The sequence below is a fragment of the Lolium perenne genome, chromosome 3, assembly GCF_019359855.2.
Source record: "Lolium perenne isolate Kyuss_39 chromosome 3, Kyuss_2.0, whole genome shotgun sequence".
Lineage (NCBI taxonomy): Eukaryota > Viridiplantae > Streptophyta > Magnoliopsida > Poales > Poaceae > Lolium > Lolium perenne.
The window spans coordinates 44,179,887-44,204,381 of record NC_067246.2 but is presented as its reverse complement, the minus strand read 5'-3'; the positions used below and the strand labels follow the sequence as shown (position 1 = coordinate 44,204,381).

General features: G+C 48.3%; 1 protein-coding gene and 1 pseudogene across 1 annotated transcript in view; one reads left to right on the top strand and one right to left on the bottom strand.

Annotated features, from left to right (window-relative positions):
* Positions 1-12,353: 12,353 nt before the first annotated feature.
* Positions 12,354-14,968, bottom strand: LOC127338195 (protein FAR1-RELATED SEQUENCE 5-like; annotated as a pseudogene).
* A 4,293-nt stretch (positions 14,969-19,261) lies between these two features.
* The window catches only part of LOC127341424 (malonyl-coenzyme:anthocyanin 5-O-glucoside-6'''-O-malonyltransferase-like), a 100,823-nt gene continuing 95,589 nt past the window's right edge, over positions 19,262-24,495 (top strand). The window contains exon 1 of the mRNA XM_051367270.2: positions 19,262-19,338. The gene's annotated coding sequence lies outside the window, so the exon portion shown is untranslated. The remainder of the gene's footprint in view (positions 19,339-24,495) is intronic.

Below are 24,495 nucleotides of genomic sequence, written 5' to 3'. Positions count from 1 at the left end.
ATCTGACCGACGAGCTCAAGAAGAAGTACGACGAGATCAAAGTCATCCTCAAAGCCGACCTCATCGGCTCTTTCCACAGAACCCGTTCACATGGCATCAGGTGGAAGGGGTTCTCGCCTAATGGTGCACTAGATGGGATAGACCTCTCTGCCCCGTCGGAAGAACGCACCAGGTCCCTGCGGCAGGAGATCAACTAATTGGTGGCTCACTCGCTACACCGCCACTCTGAGAACCTGGTCAACACGTTGGAGCGTGTCGCTCTTCGCGTGATCCAGGAGATCATGAGGCACCAGTACTCGCCGTCAGGACCGGCTCTTGGGACGCATCAAGGGGAGTTGCCACTCCAGTCCCGTCCACCACTGCCATTTGCGTGGGCAGCACCAGAAGTGCCAAATTCGCCGGCATTCGTCGTGTACAAGATCGGTGGTGACCCTAGTGACTGCCAGTTCTTGCAAGAGGCGCCTAAGGAGATCCCTCACGGGTACATGTGCACGTATGTGCCAGATTGCGGTAACTGGACGCTCGCAAACCAGGCCACAACATCAGGGACTTCTGGGAAAGCAGGAGGGACGTCAGCAACAGATCTTGAGAAGCAGACGTGGCTTACTAAGTACGCCACCCCGACGAACCTCCAGAGCTCAGCTCCTGCAGTTGGCTCAGAGCTGGAAAAGCAAACATGACTGGCTAAGTACGCCACCCCGGCGAATCTTCAGAGTTCAACTCCTGCAGCCAGCACAGCGTATCAGATCAGCAACATACTGAGAGACCAGTTCGGCATGGTGCCGAAAAGGAGGGCAATCGGCTATTCCAAGCCGTACCCCGACGACTACGAGATGATCCCGCTACCACCTAAATATCGGCTCCCTGATTTCTCCAAATTCAGTGGATCAGATGGTTCCAGCTCCATCGAGCACGTGGGCCGATATTTGGCACAACTAGGACCGGCTTCAGTGTCGGATCAACTACGCGTGAGGCTCTTCTCACAGTCCCTCACGGGATCGGCTTTCGGGTGGTACACCTCGTTGCCACCAGACTCCATCCGGACTTGGAAGCAGTTGGAAGAGCAGTTCCATATGCAGTACCATTCAGAGGCTTCCGAGTCCGGCATTGCCGATCTAGCACAACTACGTCAGAAGCGTGGAGAAACTGTGACAGAGTACATCCAGCGCTTCAGGAATCTTAGGAACCGATGTTATTCGGTTCGTATAACTGAAAAGGAAGCAGTCGAGTTGGCAGTAGCGGGCCTCGCAACACCGCTCAAGGACATGGCCTCCCAAGCAGACTATCCCTCACTGGCGCACATGGTTCAGAAACTGTCGGCATATGAACAGCGCCACCCGGACCTGTACCAGGACAAATTCAAGCGTGCAGTAGTCCTGGTTGATGCAGAGGAAGACGAAGTTTCTGCGGGAGATCAAGAGGTAGCAGTGGCTGAATGGACTCGGGGAGGAACCCCCGTGTCCTGCAGATGGGTAAAGCCACCAGGCCCGCCCATGGGGTTTGATTTTGACCTGACCAAAACTGAACAAATCTTCGACCTCCTGCTCAAGGAAAAGCAGTTGAAGATACCTGAAGGTCTCAAATTCCCCACGGTGCAAGAGCTGAACGGAAAGCCATACTGCAAATGGCACGACTCGCTCTCCCATGCCACCAACGACTGCAGGGTATGGCGTCAGCACATCCAAGCGGCGATAGAAAAAGGGCGTCTAATTTTCAACCAGTACGCCATGAAGGTCGACACCCAGCCCTTCCCCGCCGTTAACATGGTAGAATGCACTTACCCTGAAGGTTGCCAGCCAGGATCCTCGTTCAGCATCAACATGGTAGGACCTGGGCACCACTCTGGCAAAGATGGAGACGAGGGCAGCTGCTCTCGTAGCAAGGACACAGAGGAAGCCGCTCCACGCGATCGGCTCCATCATGATGGCAAGCGCTACGTCACAGAGGGAGAAGTGAAGAACATAAGATATCAGCGACCCCTCTCTGATCACCTCCTCAACAAATATGTGAGTCAGTATGACCAACGCCGACGATCCAGCGATGATGATGAAAGAGATCGTCTGGCTAGAGAAGCCAGAAGACATCGTCGGCACGATCACGATGAGGAGGAGCACGAGCGCCGTGCCAAAGGAGAATCAAGGGAGCAAGATGACAACGACAGGCACTAGGACTGCCCCTTCTTCAGACACTGCTGGGATTCAGGAATGAGCCGATTGCCCACAATCGGCAATTGCCCAGAATGCAACCAGAAGAAGAAGGAGGCAGCCAACGTGTCCGTGTTCAGGCGCTTAGGGCCTCTCCCGCCACAAAGCAAACGCGCTGAGTCCCCTCGGTGGGCAGATCTCGAGGATTCAGAAGACGAGGGACAAGAAGAAGAAGACAGGTACCACCGGCCAAGGTGGTGCCCCGATGGACTCAGCCGTTCCCAAAAGCGCAGGGTTCAGCGATTGCGCGGCCTGGAGGAAGCCGAAAGGCTATACTTGCATACGTTAAGGAAGGCACGACCTGATCTGGCTGCGAAAGTTCAGCGAACCCTGGACGAAGAGGGTCGTCCACGGAAAATGGAGTGGCGTCCCAAGCAAAGGAAAGCCGATGATGAAACATCGGCTGGTACGAACATGGTGCTCGTCCTTCCGACGGAGTTTAGTGCTCCACGATTACACGATGCACTCAAGGTGGACGACGGCAAGCGCATCAAGTCAGAGGTTGGGCTGGTTTTATCCACCAGCCTGGCCGAGTAGCAAGGGCAAACCGATGAGCAAACGGGGCAAGGCTGATCCTTGTGATCGGCCCCAAAAAATTATGAAGGAGCATTACAGAACCTTCAGTCAGCGCTTCAATCGATATGGAGGCCGATTCCAGCAATCGGCCAAAATTATCTTCACCACATGTTCTGCTTGTGTTCAGATTTAGCCATCGCCAGCCGGCCACGTCGGCGGATGAAAGTCAGCACGAATCCTCGCGGAGCCGACGTGCAAGTGCAGTGCCCTGGCTAACCACAAAAGCCGATATTTGCAGTCATCTGGCAGATTCGGCTCGGGGGGCATATAGTCAGATGAACATGTGCAGATAAACATGTGTAAACATGTGTGCAGTGAAACACTGGGAGCCGATTGGGAAAAATCGGCCCAGTAAAAAAATTTTAGAAGCCGATGCGTAGCCATCGACTCTAGTACAGTTACACAAGACCAAGACCTACTGGCTATGTGCTCAAAGTTCAAATCAACATCGACGTTCAGTGGAATAAAGCTGATCAACGATCTGTGCATCCTCGCCGGCATTCTCGCCTTGATTAAGGCTCGGGGGGCAGCTAACTTGGTAGATGTTCTGGTTTGGGAGCCGATTGGAGTCGCATCGACTGACCCTGCATCGTGATCTTCTCTGAAAGCAGTTCAGGTGTTGCAAAGGAAAACTGCTAAAGCTACGGAGAGGAACCGGAAAAGGAGGCCGTCGGCTTTACAGGTTTTGGACCGTCCTGTCGCTGCAAGAAAAGGAAAGGGACTGGATTCTCAAAATAGCCGATGAGTAGTCATCGGCTAAGGGATTGCGAAAAATTATGGTCAGATATCAAATCGCAGCCTGAATTTGAGAAGTGCTTGACTGACGGGCTAATCGACATGTGAGTCCGGCTTCATGGGCGTCCAAAGGAAAAGGAATCCGATACGTTGCTATCGGTCTTGGTATGACAAGCGGAAGGGGTGAAACTGGATTAATTGAAAGATGAATTGAAAGAACAATTTTCATTAATTCAAAGGAGCGGCTTTACAAGAAAGAGCCGATGGCTCTCAAAAGAGGGATCTGGTGCCTAGTGCACTGCTACTACTAGTCCTATTCTACTAGTCGTCGCTGTCCTTGTCATCACCGCCGTCGATGTCGTCGGCGCTGCTCCCAGGAAGCTCCTCGTCGCTCCTGCCCCAGCCCTTGGCCGGAGCCTCGTCTTCCTCGTCATCATCATCATCCTCGCTGTCCGCCCAGGAGCGGAAGCGCTTGATCGGCGGATACCCGATGGAGGAGGAGGATTCATCCTCCTCCTCTTCCTCCTCGTCATCATCATCATCTTCGCTGTCCGCCCAAGCGCGGAATCGCTTGGCCGGCAGAAGCTTAGCGGGGGAAGAGGGGCCGCCCTCCTCTTTTTCTTCTTCTTCCTCTACTTCTTCCCCCTTCCCGTCGGGGGAGGTGGGGTTCGCCCAGGGATGGAGGTCGTCTTCACTTTCGCTTATCAGCTCCCCATCGATGAGGAACTTGAGGTCCTCTTCCCCATCGGTCAGAGGCATGTCGCCCTCTGGCGCGTGATCAGAGTTCCACTCCGGCTCGCTCGAAGAGAAGGATTGGAGGGAGAGGCCGGACGAGACAGAGGAAGAGGAAGACATCGCTACAGGGGAAGAGGGTTTTTTGGTGCCGATAGCTGGAACAGAGGAAGGGGATGAAGAGGGCTAATCGATCGGCACAGTTAAATAATGAGAAGTCTGGTGGGAATTTAACGCCATTGCAGTTTCCGAGGAAGTGATGCCAAAGCTATCGAATTTTGCAGAGAAGCTGGAAGGACAGGGCATCATGATGAAGAATACTGCGGCAGGTCTGCTTTGCCACGACATGACCCTTCGGAGGAAAAACAGAGTGGTTTTGAAATTATCATTGCCAAAACCAGGGGGGCATGTGTTATCACCAGATTTTGGCCAAATCAGGAGGTGGGCCGTAAGGGAGATGGGCTTGGAAGATTACACGTGGAAGCTCTCTGAAGCGGCCTTGCACGAAGAGTTTGGGCTAGATTGCCCGTGTATCTTTAATTATGGTAGATTGTATCTTAGATTAAAAGTTAGAGTTTTACCCGTGCACGGTTAGGTGCACGCCTGAATTAGAAAGTCCCCTGGACTATAAATATGTATCTAGGGTTTATGGAATAAACAACAACCAACGTTCAACCAACCAAATCAATCTCGGCGCATCGCCAACTCCTTCATCTCGAGGGTTTCTACCGGTAAGCAACATGCTGCCTAGATCGCATCTTGCGATCTAGGCAGCACAAGCTCCACGTTGTTCATGCGTTGCTCGTACTGAAGCCTTGTTGATGGTGAGCAACGTAGTTATCATAGATGTGTTAGGGTTAGCATAGTTCTTCGCGTAACATGCTATCGTAGTGCAACCCTTGCATATCTAGCCGCCCTCACACCTATCTCAGGTGTGGGGGCGGCACCCCGCTTGATCTTTATTTAGTAGATCCGATCCGTTACGATCGCTCCTCGTTCATCGAGGATTAGTTTAATATCTGCAATAGTTAGGCCTTACAAAGGGTTGGAGGATCCAGCGGCACGTAGGGTGTCGTTTGCTAGTCCTAGACAGGATGTTCCGGGGATCAACCTCGTGTTGGTTTTTAGGCCCTATCTAGGATCGGCTTACGATCACCGTGCGTGGCCGCGAGGCCCAATCGTGAGTAGGATGATCCGATTATGCGGTGAAAACCCCAGATCGTCGTAGATCTAATTAGCTTTATCTTGATCAAGCAGGACCACCATATATTCGTGCACCTCGTACGAATCATGGGTGGATCGGCTCCCTGAGCCGATTCACAGGATAACCTGAGAGCCGATCGAGGCTCGTATTTAATGTTTACGTGTATGCCATGCAGGAAACTAAGCGAGGCATCTCCATCACCTTCCTGACCAGGTATAGGTCAGGTGGCACGCCCTTGCAATCAGCATCGGACGTGTGACCAGAAGGCTTTGCGGGCCGTCGCTCGGAGGGACCTCGGCCAGCCGCAGCCCTAGGTTGTTCCCGGCTCTACTGTGTTGCCCGTCGCTGCCCGCCGGTGGGTTTCGGACGTCAACAGTTATGCCTTCTTTATTTGTCAATTGCCCAACTGTAATTTGTTCACCCAACATTTGTTTATCTTATGGGAGAGACACCACTAGTGAACTGTGGACCCCGGTCCTATTCTTTACATCTGAAATACAATCTACTGCAATTGTTCTTTACTATTCTTCGCAAACAAACATCATCATCCACACTATACATCTAATCCTTTGTTTACAGCAAGCCGGTGAGATTGACAACCTCACTGTTACGTTGGGGCAAAGTACTGTGATTGTGTTGTGCAGGTTCCACGTTGGCGCCGGAATCCCTGGTGTTGCGCCGCACTACACTCCACCACCAACAACCTTCAACGTGCTTCTTGGCTCCTACTGGTTCGATAAACCTTGGTTCCCAATGGACGTGTGTCTCATGCGCATCATGCGCCCGTTCATCCATCCCTGTGCCTACAGTATTTTAATCCTGTTGTTTACTATAATCACTACTGCTGTCTTGGTTGCACTGCTGCTGATATTTCACTACTGCTACTGCTATAAAACTGTTGCTACTGATAAACTCTTGCGAGCAAGTCTGTTTCCAGGGGCAGCTGAATTTACAACTCCGCTGTTAAGGCTTACAAATATTCTTTGGCTCCCCTTGTGTCGAATCAATAAATTGGGTTTTACTTCCCTCGAAGACTGTTGCGATCCCCTATACTTGTGGGTCATCAAGCGTCAAAGGCATGGCGGATCGCATCGCTTCAGCATCAGAAGTAACTCCCATCGGGAGAATGCAAGCATAAATGTCATAACAAGGGTACACTAGCAGCATTGCTAGCACGGAATTTATTACAATCACAAGTTTTGCGACAAGAACATTGTTTCACATCAATTCAAAAAGAAGTTTGTTACAAAAATCAAGGGGCTTGAGTCTGGGTCGATAAACTTGGGCCAGCCGATGTTTTCTTTGATGAAACCAGCTCAAGGAGCTGACGTGCACACTTAAGAGCTTCCGTTTTGAAGGTGCTTAAATCAATTAACTGCCCATCTTGATCTTTCGGAAGCTCCCTAGACATCTCCTCAATATCGGACTTGAAGCCATGACCCATCATAAGTTAGAAGGCTAGGAGGGCACCATAGGTACGTGAAGTACGTTTGAATACCTCGATAACCTCCTTGGTGTCGACTGTGAAGGCATCGATCAGCTGCCCCAGAGTCTTGTCTTGACTGATCTTGGGGAAGATCATCGAGTGCATTCGCGCCATGCCACCTTTACCCTTATCAAGGAGCTCCCGTGTAAGCTGGTGTGCGGCAAGAGTCATTGACACAATGTTTGCCGGAGAGTTGTTTGGAATTTTATCCAAGGCATCGGCAGGGATGTCAGCGGCCTCTGCAAGGGAATGAAATGGGAAAAGTTACTATCAAAGGGTCGAATTTGCAAAGTGATAATCGATAGGGAAGCATAAAAAGAATTACCAAGCAAAGCCAAGGAAGACTGGTGAAGAAGTTCATCTTTTTCAGTCGCTCGAGCTTCGGCGACCAGCCTAGATGCTTCCTCTTCCTTCAGCTTCTCCGTCAGCCTGCTGAGTTCCTCCTTCAGGGAGTCGACCTCTTGGCGAGCTGCGGCGGCTATTTTGTTTGCGCCTTCCAACTTCAAGGAAGAAGAGTTAACTTCCTTCTGCAGCCGAACCTTGTCCGCTTCCAGGGAAGTAAATTGGGAGGCGAAGGCCTCCAAAGAAGATATAACGCCCCGCAGATCCTTAAGGAAAGGGGAAAAATAGATGTTCGATGAAGAATCATTAATCAAGGCACATTCAGGGAAATTCGCGTTGGAATCGAGAAAGGCTTACAGGTTTTCCTGAAGGAGGGGTCGTGGCGGCAGCAGTCGAAGGAATATCTTTCCCCCTAGAAAGGGAGGAAGCAGTCGATACTTGGGCAGCGGGGGTTGCAGTAGGAGCCGAAGCTTCGGAAGCTGCGACATCCGGCAGAACGGCGCCCGATTTGGCTTTCTTAGACGGAGGCCCGATGAAAACTTCGTCACTACGAAAGGGAATGGTTGGCGAGAATTATGAAAGAAATGCGAATGATAAAGGCAGAATACGGATTCTAGGAAAAAGGCGCTTACAGGTCAAAGAGATCATCCTCGTCGGCAAAGCCGCCGGTTGATCTCTTCGCGGGTGAAGCTCTGGCCTCCTCCACGGTTGCATTAACAAAGGCATCATGATCAACGTCGTCATCACGCACTGATCCCGCTGTGTCGCAAGTATCATTGGCTGGGGGAGGAAGATCGGTGTAGATAGCTTCAGAATCTATCGGGTCATCGTGATCGCTCTTCGAGTTCGTGTACTCGGCAGTATGAAAATCAACAGGGGCTGAGGAACCTCTTCCCTCGGAAGTGTCGTTTGGTAAATCATGCAAGTTTTCAGAAACTATGGGGATCTGTCGAAGAAAAGAGTAAATAAGAACAATAGTAGTTGTGTCAACAAAGTGGAACAGGGTAATAAGAGTATGAGAAGGACAATTTACCTCTGTCAGCGGATGATCGGCATCAAGAGGAGAATAAGAAGATACCAACGGGATCGAGTCTTCCTGGCTAAAGAGAGTGAGACGACGAACTTCATCAAGCAGCTCCTTTTCCGATAGTTCAGCGATGTTTATCCTGGTTTCATCCTTTGGACCTGAATACAACCACATCGGACGAACCCTGGCCATGACTGGCTGGACTCGACGTTTCAAGAACACCGCGGCCACCTCTGTGCCGATCATGGTTTGACCATCGGCTTCTTTGATCCGAAGGAATTTGGCAAATAACTCATCGGCTGATGTCCTTTCAGCAGGAGAGAGGATGTTCTTCCAAGAGTGCTTGGGCTTGGCTTCAAGGACGTCGGCAAAGCAAGGAAGCTGGGACTCGGTTGTTGAGGAATCCTTAACATAAAACCATTTCAGTCTCCATCCTTGCACGGATTCTCTCATTGGGAAACTGAAATAGTTGACTTCTGAACGGACAACAAACCCCACTCCCCCAATGACAAAGGGTCCATTGCTACTATTGTATCTCTTTACGAAGAAAATTTTCTTCCACAACCCAAAGTGAGGCTTGACGCGCAAGAATGCTTCGCAAAGGGTGATGAACACAGCGACGTGGAGGATTGAGTTAGGGGTGAGTTGCCACAGTTGGATTTCATAAGTCCGCAGAAGACGATGGAGGAACTCGTGAGCAGGAAGCGAGAGACCCCGATACAAGAACGACAGGAACATCACGATAAAACCAGCAGGAGGATTGGGCCGAGAGATCGCACCTGGGAGAATCACATTCCCCTCATCAGAGGAGATTAGCCCAAGGCTTCGGGCCCTCTTCTCATCACGCTTTGTGATGGAGGACGCTAGCCAGTCTCCGGGTTTGGCTACGGCTACCGAGCTTGGCGGCGCTGACGGCGCCGGAGCTGGGGGAGGAGCATCTGACGCGCTTCTCTTCGGAAGATTCGAGGAGGCCTTGGCGGCGGCGCCACCGCTCGTGGAGCTGGCGGCGGTAGCGAGGTTCTTCTTCTTCACCATCGCAAGATCTGGAGAAGATCTAAAAACGGTGGCAGCGGCGCAGCGGTTGTGAAAGAGAAAGGTAGAAGAAGAACAGGAGGATGCTACGATGAATATGAGAGAATGATAAGGATTTTATCCTGAAATTTTTTAAGAAGGGGAGAACTTGAGGATTGCGTGGGCACGTGTCGTTGCTGCCAGTTCATTAAGAGGACCCTTTCTCCATCGTTGATCGTGGAAATCGAGGAGGCACCTTGGTAACTGTACGAGGAAGGCGGATATTACTTAAAAACAGAGCCAGGCAGAGGTAGGATGGGCCCAGCGGGTCGCGTCCTGTCAGTCAAAATCAAAGTGTCAATAACGTCATCAGTGACGTCGTGAGAAACCCTCGAAGCATTCGAAGAAATGTAAAAGGTATCGGATGGTGAACTTGAGTCTATGTACGGATCGCGAGCATCCGCACCTAGACTCGGGGGCTACTCCCATCGGGAGCGCTGGACGCGCACCCGATAAAATGAGCACTCGAAGATATTCCTGTGAAGAAACATTTGAAGAAAAGGATGGAATGCTCAGCTCGAGTCTGCACCTGGTTACAAGCGCCCGTGTCCAGACTTGGGGTCTACTCCCATCGGGAGCGCTGGACGCGCACCCGATAGAACTTTTTTGCACTCCAGGATCATGCCCGGGGACTTGATTCTGTGTAGGGTGACGTTGTTTTGCCATTGGCAGTTAACCAGCAAAAGTTGGGCATGTTACTCATTATCCCTTACGCGCGGAAAACTTTTCGAAGAATACAAGCCTTAGTGCAAAAATATCGGATGACCCATGAAGACTTGCAGAAAAACTTCGGCAGAGTGAAACGCTCGAGTGGTACAACTTGAGTCTACGCACGGATTGCAAGCATCCATACCTAGACTCGGGGGCTACTCCCATCGGGAGCGCTGGACGTGCACCCGATAGAAGAAGATGATGCTGATACAAGATGGACAAAAACAATCAAGGAGAAGAACATTAGGTGGAGGCATGCTTTAGTCTCTACCCAAACTATCTTCGGCTAAACACTCGGGGGCTACTGACGTGGGCATTACCCTTCGGGTAACTGACATTGTCCTACCCTATACGATCTAGCTGGAGGCCCATGAAGGTATTCGATGGCAAGATGGGCCACTTGGATGACGCAGTAGAAGATTCCTTGGCGGGCAAGACAAGGAAGGAGCCGAACAAGGAAAGTTTAGAGATAGAACTACTGTAAACCTAGTCGTACTCGGTTAGATCTCTTGAGACCTGGCCTCTTATATAAAGGCCAAGAGAGGGGCTGCCGAGGGACACGATCAATCTTAGCAAATCTTAGCCACCAGAACTCTAGAGCTAGGTCACCGCAGCACTTAGCCTTTCGACGAGATCTCAGCCGAACCCTTCGGCACCCCATTGTAACCCAATATTCTTATAATCAAGATCAGACAGGCAGGACGTAAGGGTTTTACCTCATCGAGGGCCCTGAACCTGGGTAAATCGCTCTCCCCGCTTGTCTGTGAACCGATGTCTCGTGTCAGCCTACAGGATTCCATCAACCCTAAGCCCCAATCGGAGGGCATTGCCGAGGAGTACACTCAACACCAGTACAATGAAGATGGACAGCAGGACGTCTACGATAACTAGGACCACTCCTGACGTCAACAGTTGCCTGTGGAACAGATGGACCACGACCGCTACTTTGCTTCCGCTTTGTGTTTTGTAATTGGATCTCTAGATCCACTATGTTGTAAAGACTGGATCATGTGATCCTCTATTTGTAAGACGATTATGGTACGTAATGAATGATGTGTTGTGATATCAATCTATTATGTCTCGCAAAAACAATATTCCTGGGATTGCGATGTACTGCATAATAGGCATCTGGACTTAAAAATCCGGGTGTTGACACGTGAAGTCTTTAAAAAAATTGATACCTTAATTTGAAGTTAAAAAAATTGATGTTGATAATTAATGATGACTTCTACATGTGTGAAAAAATCAATACAAAATATTATGTATTCTGGGCTGTTTAAAAATGATGGGGATTTTATTATTGGTCTCACCATCCATCAGAACATCCACATCACAAGCAGCCGGTCAATGACCTGACGATATTAAGGGTATCTCCAGCGGTCCAACGCATTCTAGATATAATTTATATATGTTTGTGTTGAACATGGACACGAAAAGTGGTTAAATGTCTATATGTGTCTACCCCTTTCCGCAACAGAGACTATTTTTTAACCGCAAGGGCTATGTCATGCATTAACTAGGGAGGAGAGAGACTAAAGATACCTTTTGTGTGGCCATCATTGGCGCCAACACATGGACTGAGATCCGGTGCCCCCATGGTCACAGGTCACAACGTGCCCGGAGGCATCACATCCACCATCCAAATCCATCAAACGGTCACAGGACAAAGAACCCACAGTCAACCTTCTCCACGCACAGGAAACGCATCTGGCGACTGGCGAGCGGGCACACGCGCGAGCAAGGGCGCTGTGTCGCGGCCGTCGGCGCCACCGCGGCAAGCCCCACTCCGGCCACCTCGTCCACTTCCGGCCACCTCGCCCCACTCCGGCCACCTCGTCCACTTCCGGCCACCTCGCCCCAGTCCGGCCACCTCGTCCCGCTCCGCTTTGAGCATCTCCTCCGCCCCGCTCTGAGCACCTCGTCCCGGCCCGCGCCGACGGCGCCTTCACAGGCCAGTACGACGCCCTCCTCTGCGTCCTCTGACGGGGACTCCAGTTTGACGATAGCTGCCTCCTCCGATACACGCATCGCAGCGTCTGGCCGAGAAAACTGAAGCCATCCTCTGTTTGGACTGTCCCTGTTTCTTCAAGCTTCACGGAAATAGCACCATAGCTGAACATAACAACAGTAAAACAGCAATTGAAGTCTGGAAACCTGCTTATACAATAGAGTTGAAACAATCTTAGCACTAAAATTTGGAGTCACTAAGCACTGAAATTTTGCATCACTTAATACTCAAATTCTGGACCAACAATCTTTTCTTACATAATCCATCTGGTAGATAAATTTGGCCAATCTACTTGTACAATTAGGCCACAAAAGACTATAGTTAGCCCCAAAATCCAAAATACTATAGTCAAACCTGTCCAAAATACTACCCAACCATGTCCAAAATACTATCTAACAAGCTTGTACATGCTAGAACATATCATCATCATAAACACCATATGAGGGAGTTGTCAAGAGCTCTGTGAAACTCATGATTGCATTGCATTCTTGAAGCTCCACATTTGCTCCTTTATGGCTACCATCCTTCTTCTTCACTCCTACTTGAGGCTCTACACCATCATGTTTCTTTTGTTGCTGCAATAAAAATGATAGTAAGTAGTTTAGGAATGAATAGTAGCAACACATCATGTACAAATTGCTATATACCTTTGCTCCTTTGTTTTTTGATGTGGTAACTTTAGTTGGCTTCCGCTTCCCCTTGAGTAACTTATCAAGCCAAGTTTTCTTCCTCCTCAAATTCTTTGATTGTACCTCTTTCTTCTTGAGCTTTGCGGCACTAAGAAGCTCATTTGGTAGTTGCACATTTGGGTCAATATTTTCTTGATCATTGCATGGCTTATCGGAAGCATTGGTAGTTGCATTAAGTTTATCTTCTATTTGTGGACCAACAAAATCAATTGCATTTTCTAACATCAAACAACACTCTTCGGAGTTGGCTACTTTACGTGCCAAACTATGAAATTGGTGGGACAAATGCTTGTACCGAAGTTGAGCTTCCAACTTTGGATTTTCTACCACATTCCTTCATTTTCTATCTTGTATGCTTCCATTGCGTGCTTCTCTAGTCCATCTTTTTAGGATATAATGTGTTGGCAATGTCTTTATGTTCATTAGATCAAGAACTTTGAGACCATGTCCACACAATATTCCCGTCCTATTAAGCATTCCACAACTACATGCGGCTGTTTTGGTCAAAGGATCACCAACCACCATGCGCTCATCCTCAAATTTTAAATCACCATGCAAAATAGAAACCGCAAATTTGTTATCCTCATCGAACACTCTAGTGCACGCAGCCATGGCTCTTTCATATTCACCTTGAAAAGCTTCAAAACTAATTGGAGTGTACTCTTTGCTTGCTTGCACCAACATAGGTGTGTGCATCTTGATTCTTGGTATCTTCTTCCTTGCCTCAAATTCAGATTGCAATTCCTGTCTTCTTTTTACCTCCACTGTCCTCTCAAAATGCATCAAGAACCGAACAATATGAAAATCTGATTTCAAATGGTTTTTCAATGAATTGTTGAAGCTCTCACTAAGTTGTGTACTTCTCACTCCCAAACTGAACACATCTCTCATATAGCATTCAGCCCACATTTCTTTCAACTTGTAGATACTATCTAACCAACTTTGCTTATGCACTTTATGTCTCATATTGTCAAATGCTTCTTCAAATTCTGCTTTGTCCTCATAGCCATACATGCATTCACTAAAATCTGTGAGAATATGAGACTCTTCCTCTTCCTCTTCCTCTTCCTCTTTCTCTTTCTCTTCATCTTTCTCTTTCTCTTTCCCTTCATCTTTTTCTTCGCCCTTCAATGGAGATAAATGTTTGACAGCATTTTGCATTATATGAAAGGTGCACAATCCATGGTATGATTCTGTGAAGACTTTCCCTATAGCTTTCCCCATTGCGGCATCTTGATCCGTATAAATAGTTCGAGGCTGCCTTCCATTATGTGTAGCTAGAAAAGTCTCAAAAAGCCATACAAATGAGTCACATGTTTCATCAAATAGCAACGCAGCACCAAAAATGGTGGTTTCTCTAAACTGATTGAGCCCAAGAAAAACACCAAAGGGCCTATATTCTTTGTTTGTGCCAAAAGTAGTATCAAATGTGACAACATCACCAAAGTGTGCATAGTCAATAACCATTTTAGCATCAACCCAGAATATGTTGGCTATATTCTCCTCACAATCCAACTGCAGATCATATTGGAAAGATGGATTCTCGATGATCTTATCATGGAAATACTTCAGCATACTACCCGCTTGTCCAAAAGCCAACTCTCTTTGTCGTTTGCTTCGCAAGTAATTCTTTTGGTCACGACAAGTGTAGCCGAGGTTAAATGGTCCACCAACTCGACGACAAGATAACTCATGTGCAGCTTTGGGCATGATTCCAGAATCCTCAGCGGCTTCTATTTCAAAAGCTTGTACCTCAGAAATCTTTCTTTGTGATGACATCAAGTGGCAGGTTTGTGGCAACTGTAGGTAATGATTGTGTTCCAGCTGAATATCCGTGGCTTCATAATTGTTTTCCACTCGATCCAATGTTATGATCATCCGAGCTTTGCAATTTGTTCTTGTTTCAGCTCTACTACGCTTTGGCACATGATCCAATGTTAACCCTTTTTTCCGAATACCCTCATTCGAACAAACAAATCTGCATGAAGATACTTGACCATCACACTTGCTTATATGCTTGTTTCTCTTCCTCACATCAAAACCTGCACGACCCCCATATGAAAGCCAAAATACCCAAGCTTCATCTGGATTTCTGAACCTCATACCAGCTTGAGGTATCCATTTTTCATTTTCTCCCATTGCACAACACTTGCAAAGGCAACCAAATAATCAAATTTTGTCAATTTTCATGCCACTACGGTTTTCGAGGAAGTGATGTTAAAGCTATCAAATCTTGCAGAGAAGTTGATAAGGCAAGGCATCATGATGAAGGATACTGTGACGGTTCTGCTCTGCCACGACATGACCCGACGAAGAAAAAACAGAGTGATTTTGGAATTGTCATTTCCAAAACCAGGGGGGCATGTGTTATCACCAGAATTTGACCGGATCAGAGGTGGGCCGCGATTAAGATGGGCTTGAAGAATATACCTGGAAGAAATACATGAATCGGCCTTGTATACAAAGTTTGGGCTAGTTTGCCCGTGTATCTATAAATATAGTAGGATACGTGTCGGTTAGATAGAATTTGGCTCGTGCACGGTTGGGATTACTCCCACGTTAGAAAGTCTACGGACTATAAATATGTATCGAGGGTTATTGAGAAAGACAACAATCACGTTCATCACAAACCAATCTAGGCGCATCGCCAACCCCTTGTTTCGAGGGTTTCTTCCGGGTAAGCATCATGCTGCCTAGATCGCATCTTGCGATATAGGCAGTACACGTTTATTCGTTGTTCATGCGTTGCTCGTGCTGAAGCCTTGTTGATGGCGAGCAACGTAGTTATCATAGATGTGTTAGGGTTAGCATTGTTTCATCGTGTCACATGCTTTCGTCCATGCAACCCTTAGACGTCTAGCTGCCCTTACACCTATCTTAGGTGTAAGGGCGGCACCTCGCTTGATCATTGTTTAGTAGATCCGATCCGTTATGATTGCTCCTTGTTATTCAAGGATTAGTTTAATATCTGCATAGTTAGGCCTTGCAAATGGGTTGAAGGATCCAGTAGCACGTAGGGTGTAGTTTGCTAGCCCTAGATGAGATGTTCCGGGGATCAACTTCATGTTGGTTTTTAGGCCTTATCTAGGGTCGGTTTATTATCACCGTGCGTGGCTGCCAGGCTCAATCACGCGTAGGATGTTCCGATTATGTGGTGAAAACCCTAAATCGTCGTAGGTCGTTTTTAGCTTCATATTGATCAAGCAGGACCACCATGTGATCGTATACCTCATACGGATCATGGGTGGATCGGCTCCTTGAGCCGATTCACAGGACAACCTGAGAGCCGATCGAGGCTCGAATTTAATGTTTACGTGTATGCCATGTAGGAAACTAAGCGAAGCAAATCCATCACCTTCCTGACCAGGTATAGGTCAGGTGGCACGCCCTTGCACCAGCATCGGACGTGCGTGCCGAGGCTTTGCGGGCCGTCGCTCGAGGGACCAGGGCCAGCCGCAGTCCTGGGAGCCTCCCGGCTCTACTGTGTTGCCCGTCGCTGCTCGCCGGTGGGTTTTTGACCGCAACAGCACAACACATCACCCAATCAGCAATAATCCTGTCATGCAATACAATACACACATTACCCAATTGCTCACAACAAGTTTAATTGTTCACAACAAGTTTAATTTTACACAGCAAGATTTTTCATAAACCAATTCCAGTGCATATGGGTAAATCCAATAAGTATACATCAACAGCTCACGTTACAGTATACCTGTAGAAGTGGTCTCAAACCGCTGGAGGGAGGTCCGTCCTTGGCGTGGGGCGGAGGGCGCCGGGAGGTCCATCCTTGGCGCAGGGCGGAGGGCGCCGTCCCGTCGCAGCGGGGCAGAGGAGGAGGTCGGAACGTGGATGGGGAAGGGGAGGTAGTCATCGTCGGGCGGGGGCAGTTCATCGGGCGGAGGAGGTGGTCGGCGTGGGGGAAGCGCTGGCGCCCCGTCTCAGGCCTTCTCTCTTCCCCTTCCCGCGTTCGCGTCGGGCCGCCGGCGGCAGCGGAAGAGCTCCGCCCGCGCTTTTTTCCCCTTCCCGCGTAGGCTGTCTCTCCGTTTCCGCTCGATACTGTGGCTGCCCTGTGCGTGGACGAAGGATGATTGTGTAATTGCTCTGCTGGCCGTTGGATGCGAACGAACGGCGGATAGGAAGGCTCAGGTCACGTTGTGACCTGTGACCAAGGGGGCACCGGATCTCAGTCCCCAACACATGGGTCTGCCCTGCACTAAAGGAGGAGAGAGTGGGGTCAGCTAGGCAAAATGGATGCGCGGACGTGCTGCATATTTTAGCGGTGTTTACGTCTCTGCAGTGCGGTCACTATGCTTCGGGGCTTGGCATGGGTACAAATGCATATTTTGATCACACGGACGCAACCAATCATTTTGATTATGTTTGCGTCGAGCCGTTGGAGATGCCCTAATACGTAGTCGGGCATGTGTGTTGCCAGCTACAGAGTAGTATTTAGATGTCGCAGATGAAGGTAATCTTAGATAACTACCGTTGCTTCCACCCATCGGCCCACCAGTTGCACGAGGCCGACCAAAATCTACAATAGTGATATCTTAGCAGTGCCATGTAGGATAAACGGTGAGGTGTAGGAAATAGAAAGATGTAAAAAGACTTTGCCTTCTCTTAGCTAAGAGATCGATCTCTTAGCACAATCTCTCCCATCACATAGAAGTATTTAGGATGTCTCGTTACTAAAGGTAAAACTAAAAAATAATTCATTGTGCATCATGTTTTACTGTTATATCCAGATTAGGTGTCATGATTAAGATAAAACGGTCTTATCAACCATTGGATGTGCCCCTAACGGTTTAGAACAACAACAGATTTATGAAGATCTAGTGGGACCAGAAAAACGAAAGAGCATCTAAAAAAAGGGAAAGAGATTGAAAAGCGGAAAGATTCGAAAACCATCCGCTTTGAGAGACGCATGAGCCAGGACCCTGGCGGCGCGGCAGAATCGGCAGACGCCGATCGAAAAGAACGAAACCTTCGCCCAATACCATGCGTACCACTAGTGGAGAACAAGCCTTTCGTCCCAAGCCCCTGGCAGCAAATGTCACCGTTCTGAGGCAAATCGGGCCTAATGTGGGGCAATGGTCCCGGTTTGTGATACAAACCGGGCCTAAAGGCCAACCGGCAGGGCGCGACAGGCCTTGTCAGGGCTCGCCTGCCTTTTGTCCCGGTTTGGATCTCAAATCGGGTCCAAAGGCCCCCCCTTTGGACCCAGTTTAGATTACCAACCGGGACAAACTCGCCATCAGCCTATATATAACCTTGCCCCTGCCCAAGGTGAGCCACACTTAGCCATTTTTCCACTTCAAATCACAAGAAGGGGTGTATGTTGTTTGCTCTCTTCACATGCACAAGAGGTGTTCGATGAATTGCCTAAGAGGTTTTGCCACTTGAGTTCACACAAAACAAGCCGCACTTAACTGTTTTTTCTCTTCTCGATCAAGGTTAACAACTTTATCCTTTCATCTGTCGTTGATAAAATGCATGTGTATATATATATATATCGTTTCACTAATCGTGATTTTCTGTAATGGTTTTTGATAAGCTTAATTATATCATGCAGATGAATCGACAATGGATGTACATTGACCGACGCTTTGACGAGTTCGGGCCTGGAGAATTTTATCGCCGTGGCTGAGGAAAACAAACATGGTGGATTTATGTATTGTCCATGTGTTGACTGTAAGAATATCGTAAATTACGCTCACTTGAGAACCATTCACGGCCACCTGCTGCGATCCGGTTTCATGCCTAGTTACTATTGTTGGACCAAGCACGGAGAAAGAAGGGGTTATGATGGAAGAGAATGAAGAAGAGGAAGAGGATGATGACGGTTATCCCAATTTCACTGAATACGGTGATACTGCAGACAATGAAGACAATGAAGCAGAAGATCAAGAGGCACCAGATGAGCCTGTTGATGATGATCTTGGTCGGGCCATTGTATGATTTGATTTTGTTGGAGACAGGTAGTTGCTCAACAAATACTTCAAATTTATGTAAGTGTGTTAAATGGGGAATCCAACTCGGCTCATGGGTGCATATAAACTCGTTATGTGAAAATATATTTTAAACTGTCAAAAAATTCTAAAATAAATTTACAACTCCACTTACAACTAAAGAAACAGTTGCAACCTAACATGCAATTCATATACACGAATTACAATGCAATCTAATAATATAGGATGTGAATTGGCAATCCCATGTTGATCTGGAACTACTGGTGCATGAGCACACGGAATTATCTTACGGGTATTACGTGGCTCAACACGATTGGATACCCTGTAGCAGTTGTCCCGAGACTTTCTCATCCAGATTCACGATTGATAGCCACGTTATCCCGTAAGTTTAGTCCGTAACCAATCTGCCCGTAACTCTAGCATTTCCGTGCTCTGCTTATCTGTCCATGTGTTATTATAGTAAGTTCTGTATTTCACTCTGTCTCTATCGGCATCTACCAGCCAGACAGACACTTACATCATCCCTTACGGTAACACATGGCCTCCATTAAGTAAGTAAAGGAGAGCAGTTTTTCAGATAGGTGACCCCTGGACCAATCCATCCAGCGATATGCACTGGTGGAAAAACAGGCTTCGGGTGAGCCCCATAAGTCGCGATGCTGCAGGAACCGCGACTAATGGTACCTTTAGTCGCGGTTCGGGAGGAGAACCGCGACCAAAGGCCTGGGCCCAGGCGCTCGGTGGCCAGCCGGTGCACGTGGGGGGTCTTTAGTCGCGGTTGGCCAGGCCAACCGCGACTAAAGGTGCCCGAAGGCCTTTAGTCGCGGTTGGCCAGGCCAACCGGGACTAAAGCCCCTCCCCTATATATACCCATCCAGCAGCCAACACTTAGCCATTTGGTGCCATTCTCTTCACAAGCTTCACAAGTGGGTGTTAGGTTTGCTTTTGGTTCCTCTTATGCACATAAGGTGTTTGATGAAATGCCCCAAGAGCATGAAACAAACATGATATGAAGTGTTGGAGCCACACTTGAGCTTTCTCATTTATTTTTTCCTCCTCGATCGCGGTTAGCAACTTGAACCTTTGATGTGTCGTTGATAAAATGTGCATGTGTGTGTAGTTCATTGTTTAATTTATATTGTTTGTAGCTAGTTAGTTTAACAAATGCATGATGGTTAATTATATATTTTATATTATAATAATGCAGATGAATCGACAATGGATGTACGGTAACCGACTCTCCGGCGAGTTCAGTGCGGGTTTGAAAGATTTCCTCGTAGTGGCTAATGCGAACAAGCAGGGGGGTTTTGTTATCTGTCCATGTGTTAAATGTAAGAATCAGAAGGGTTACTCTTCCTCAAGAGATGTTCACATGCACCTGCTTCGGCACGGTTTCATGCCAAGCTATAATTGTTGGACCAACCATGGAGAAAGAGGGGTTATAATGGAAGAAGATGAAGAAGGGGATGATTTCATCGATGAAAGCTATCTTGCTCATTTCGGTGATACTTTCATGGAGGATGCTGAAGGTGAAGGGGAAGGTGAAGGGGAAGGTGAAGAAGAGGCACGTGATGATCCCGTTGATGATCTTGGTCGGACCATTGCTGATGCGCGGAGACGCTGCGAAACTGAAAAAGAGAGGGAGAATTTGGATCGCATGTTAGAGGATCACAGGAAGGCGCTGTACGGATGCGATGATGGTCTGAAAAAGCTGGGCTGCACACTGGATTTGCTGAGATGGAAGGCACAGGCAGGTGTAGCTGACTCGGCATTTGAAAACTTGCTGAAAATGTTGAAGAATATGTTTCCAAAGAATAACGAGTTGCCCGCCACTACGTACGAAGCAAAGAAGGTTGTCTGCCCTCTAGGTTTAGAGGTTCTGAAGATACATGCATGCATCAACGACTGCATCCTCTACCGCGGTGAATACGAGAATTTGAATGAATGCCCGGTATGCACTGCATTGCGTTATAAGATCGAGGCGATGACCCTGGTGACGATGTTGAGGGCCGAAACCCAGGAAGAGGGTTCCCGCCAAGGTGATGTGGTATGCTCCTATAATACCACGGTTGAAACGTCTGCTCGGGAACAAAGAGCATGCCAAGTTGTTGCGATGGCACAAAGAGGACCGTAAGTCGGACGGGGAGTTGAGACACCCCGCAGATGGAACGCAATGGAGAAAGATCGACGAGAGAGTTCAAAGATTTTGCAGCTGACGCAAGGAACATAAGATTTGGTCTAAGTACGGATGGCATGAATCCTTTTGGCGAGCAGAGCTCCAGCCATAGCACTGGCCCGTGACTCTATGCATCTACAACCTTCCTCCTTGGTTGTGCATGAAGCGGAAGTTCATTATGATGCCAGTGCTCATCCAAGGTCCGAAGCAACCCGGCAACGACATCGATGTGTACCTAAGGCCATTAGTTGATGAACTTTTACAGCTGTGGGGCAGACCTGGTGTCCGTGTGTGGGATGAGCACAAAGAAGAGGAATTTGACCTACGAGCGTTGCTTTTCGTAACCATCAACGATTGGCCTGCTCTTAGTAACCTTTCGCACTGTCAAATAAGGGATACAATGCATGCACGCACTGCTTACATGAGACTGAAAGTGTACATTTGCCAAATTGTAAGAAGAACGTGTACCTTGGGCATCGTCGATTTCTTCCGAAAGGTCATCCAGTAAGAAAGAAAGGCAAGCATTACAACGGCAAGGCAGATCACCGGCCGAAGCTCTGCGGAACACACCTGGTGCTGAGGTATTTGATATGGTCAAGGGTTTGAAAGTCATCTTTGGAAAGGGTCCTGGCGGACAATCAGTTCCGAAGGGAGCCGACGGGCACGTAGCCATGTGGAAGAAGAAATCTATATTCGGGAGCTAGAATATTGGAAAGTCCTAGAAGTCCGCTCTGCAATCGACGTGATGCACGTTACGAAGAATATTTGCGTGAACATCCTAAGCTTCTTGGGCGTGTATGGGAAGTCAAATGATACAAAGGAAGCACGGCAGGACCAGCAAAGTTTGAAAGACCCTGATGACCTGCATCCGGAACGGTTTCAAGGTCGTGCCAGCTACGCTCTGACCAAAGAAGAGAAGGTCATCTTTTTGAATGCCTGAGCGATATGAAGGTCCCGTCAGGATTCTCGTCCAATATAAAGGGAATAATAAACATGGCGGAGAAAAAGTTCCAAAACCTGAAGTCTCACGACTGCCACGTGATTATGACGCAATTGCTTCCGATTGCTTTGAGGGGGCTCCTGCCGGAAAATGTTCGAGTAGCCATTGTGAAGCTATGTGCATTCCTCAATGCAATCTCTCAGAAGGTAATCAATACATAAGTTCTACCACGGTTACGTAACGATGTGATCCAATGTCTTGTCGCTTTCGAGTTGGTGTTCCCGCCATCCTTCTTCAATATTATGACGCACCTCCTGGTTCACCTAGTCGATGAGATTTCCATTCTCGGTCCTGTATTTCTACACAATATGTTCCCCTTCGAGAGGTTCATGGGAGTATTAAAGAAATATGTTCGTAACCGTGCTAGGCCAGAAGGAAGCATCGCCAAGGGCTATGGAAATGAGGAGGTAATTGAGTTTTGTGTTGACTTTGTTCCTGACCTTAAGCCGATTGGTCTTCCTCAATCGCGGCACGAGGGGAGACTAAGTGGAAAAGGCACGATCGGAAGGAAATCAATGATATGTATGGACGGCCATTCTCTGACTGAAGCACACCACACAGTTCTGACCAATTCCAGCTTGGTTGCTCCGTACTTTGAGAAACACAAGAATATTTTACGCTCGGACAACCACAGGAAGCCTGAATCCTGGATTAGGAAGGCCCACATGGAGACTTTCGGCAGTTGGTTGAGAAAACATTTAATGAGTGACAATAAGGTTGTAGATCAGCTGTACATGTTGGCCAAGACACCATCTTCGACTATAATGACTTTCCAAGGGTACGAGATAAATGGGAATACATTTTACACGATCGCCCAAGATAAAAAGAGCACCAACCAAAACAGTGGTGTCCGCTTTGATGCAGCAACCGAGAATGGGCAAAAGGTCACATATTATGGTTACATAGAGGAGATATGGGAACTTGACTATGGACCCTCCTTTAGGGTCCCTTTGTTCCGGTGCAAATGGTTCAAGCTAACAGGAGGTGGGGTAAAGGTGGACCAGCAATACGGAATGACAATGGTGGATTTCAACAATCTTGGTTATCTTGACGAACCATTCGTCCTAGCGAAAGATGTCGCTCAGGTTTTCTATGTGAAGGACATGAGTAGCAAACCGAGGAAACGGAAAGATAAGAAAACGATCAGTACATCGTTCGATGATCCAAAGCGCCACATTGTTCTTTCAGGGAAAAGAAACATCGTGGGAGTGGAGGACAAGACAGACATGTCAGAAGATTATAATATGTTTGCTGAAATTCCGCCCTTCAAAGTGAACACCGACCCAAGCATTAAGTTAAATGATGAGGATGCTCCATGGATACGGCACAATCGTAAGCAAGCAGGGACACAAGGGAAGAAATGATGTGTAATAATTTATTGTACCAAACTTTGTTGAATGAATCATGTGAATTATATTACCCGTGATGTGTTTGGTGTCCATTTTCGAATGATTCAATTGACTCGAGATAGCACTGATGATACATGAAATTTGGAGTGACTAAGTCATACTCCTGCATGCATACATGAAATTTGGAGTGACTAAGTCATACTCCTGCATATAGGAAATTTGGAGTGACTAAGTCATACTCCTACATACATGAAATTTGGAGTGATTTAGTCATACTCCTGCCTAGGCGTATAATATGCATACTCGTAGTCTTCATAGCCGCCGCCATTGTACTGGTAGTCGTCGCCTTCTAAGTTGTCGGCGTCATCGTCGCTGCTGTCGTCGCTGTCGTCGGGCGGCGCTCGTGGCTCGAACTGAGGGTAGCGCAGGCGGGGGATATCGCCGGCCGTGATGTAGTCCATGACGCTCTGCAGAGTCCGGCCGTACCACCATAGCCGACGGCCGGCCTCGTGGAAGTTTCCGGGCGGCCGACAGTCCTCCTCATACACAGCGAGCGCCTCTCACGCCGATTGATGAAGAAGGCGTCCCAAGTATGCTGGTTATCGGGATGCCAGCGGGGATTCATCCGCTGCTCCGGCGTGAGGTCGAGGTAGTAGTGGTTCGTGATGGCCGCCCGGCGCGCAGTACCCTGAGGGACGGGAGGGACCGGCACGCCGCCGGCGCTTAGGCTCCAGCCGGCAGGGACGCGGTAGCCCGGAGGGCAAGGGTAGTTCGAGGCGCAAAGCTCCTCCACCTGCTGGTAGGTTAGAGTGGGTGCGGTGGAAGCCATGAGAGAGTGATGAGAGATTGTAGAGATGTGATGCTGGCCAAGGCGGGCTACCTATATGTAGTGACAAATGGCGGGAAAAATGGGAGCGGGAAGACAGGAGGCGGGAAGAAAGAGGCGGGGAGAAAGTGGCGGGAAGAAATTGGCGGGAAAAAATTGGCGGGAAGAAAGAGGCCGGAAGAAATTGGCGGGAAACAATTGGCGGGAAGAAAGAGGCGGGAAGACGAGGGAAGAAATTGCGGGAAGACGAGGAGGGAAGTGGGGGTAGGCGGAAATCGGGGGGAAGAGGGGGCCAACGAACTTTTGAATTGAATTAGTTTTATTTTTATGAATTTTTGATAATTTGTATTTTTAAATTTTTGAATTGAATTAGTTTTATTTTTCTGA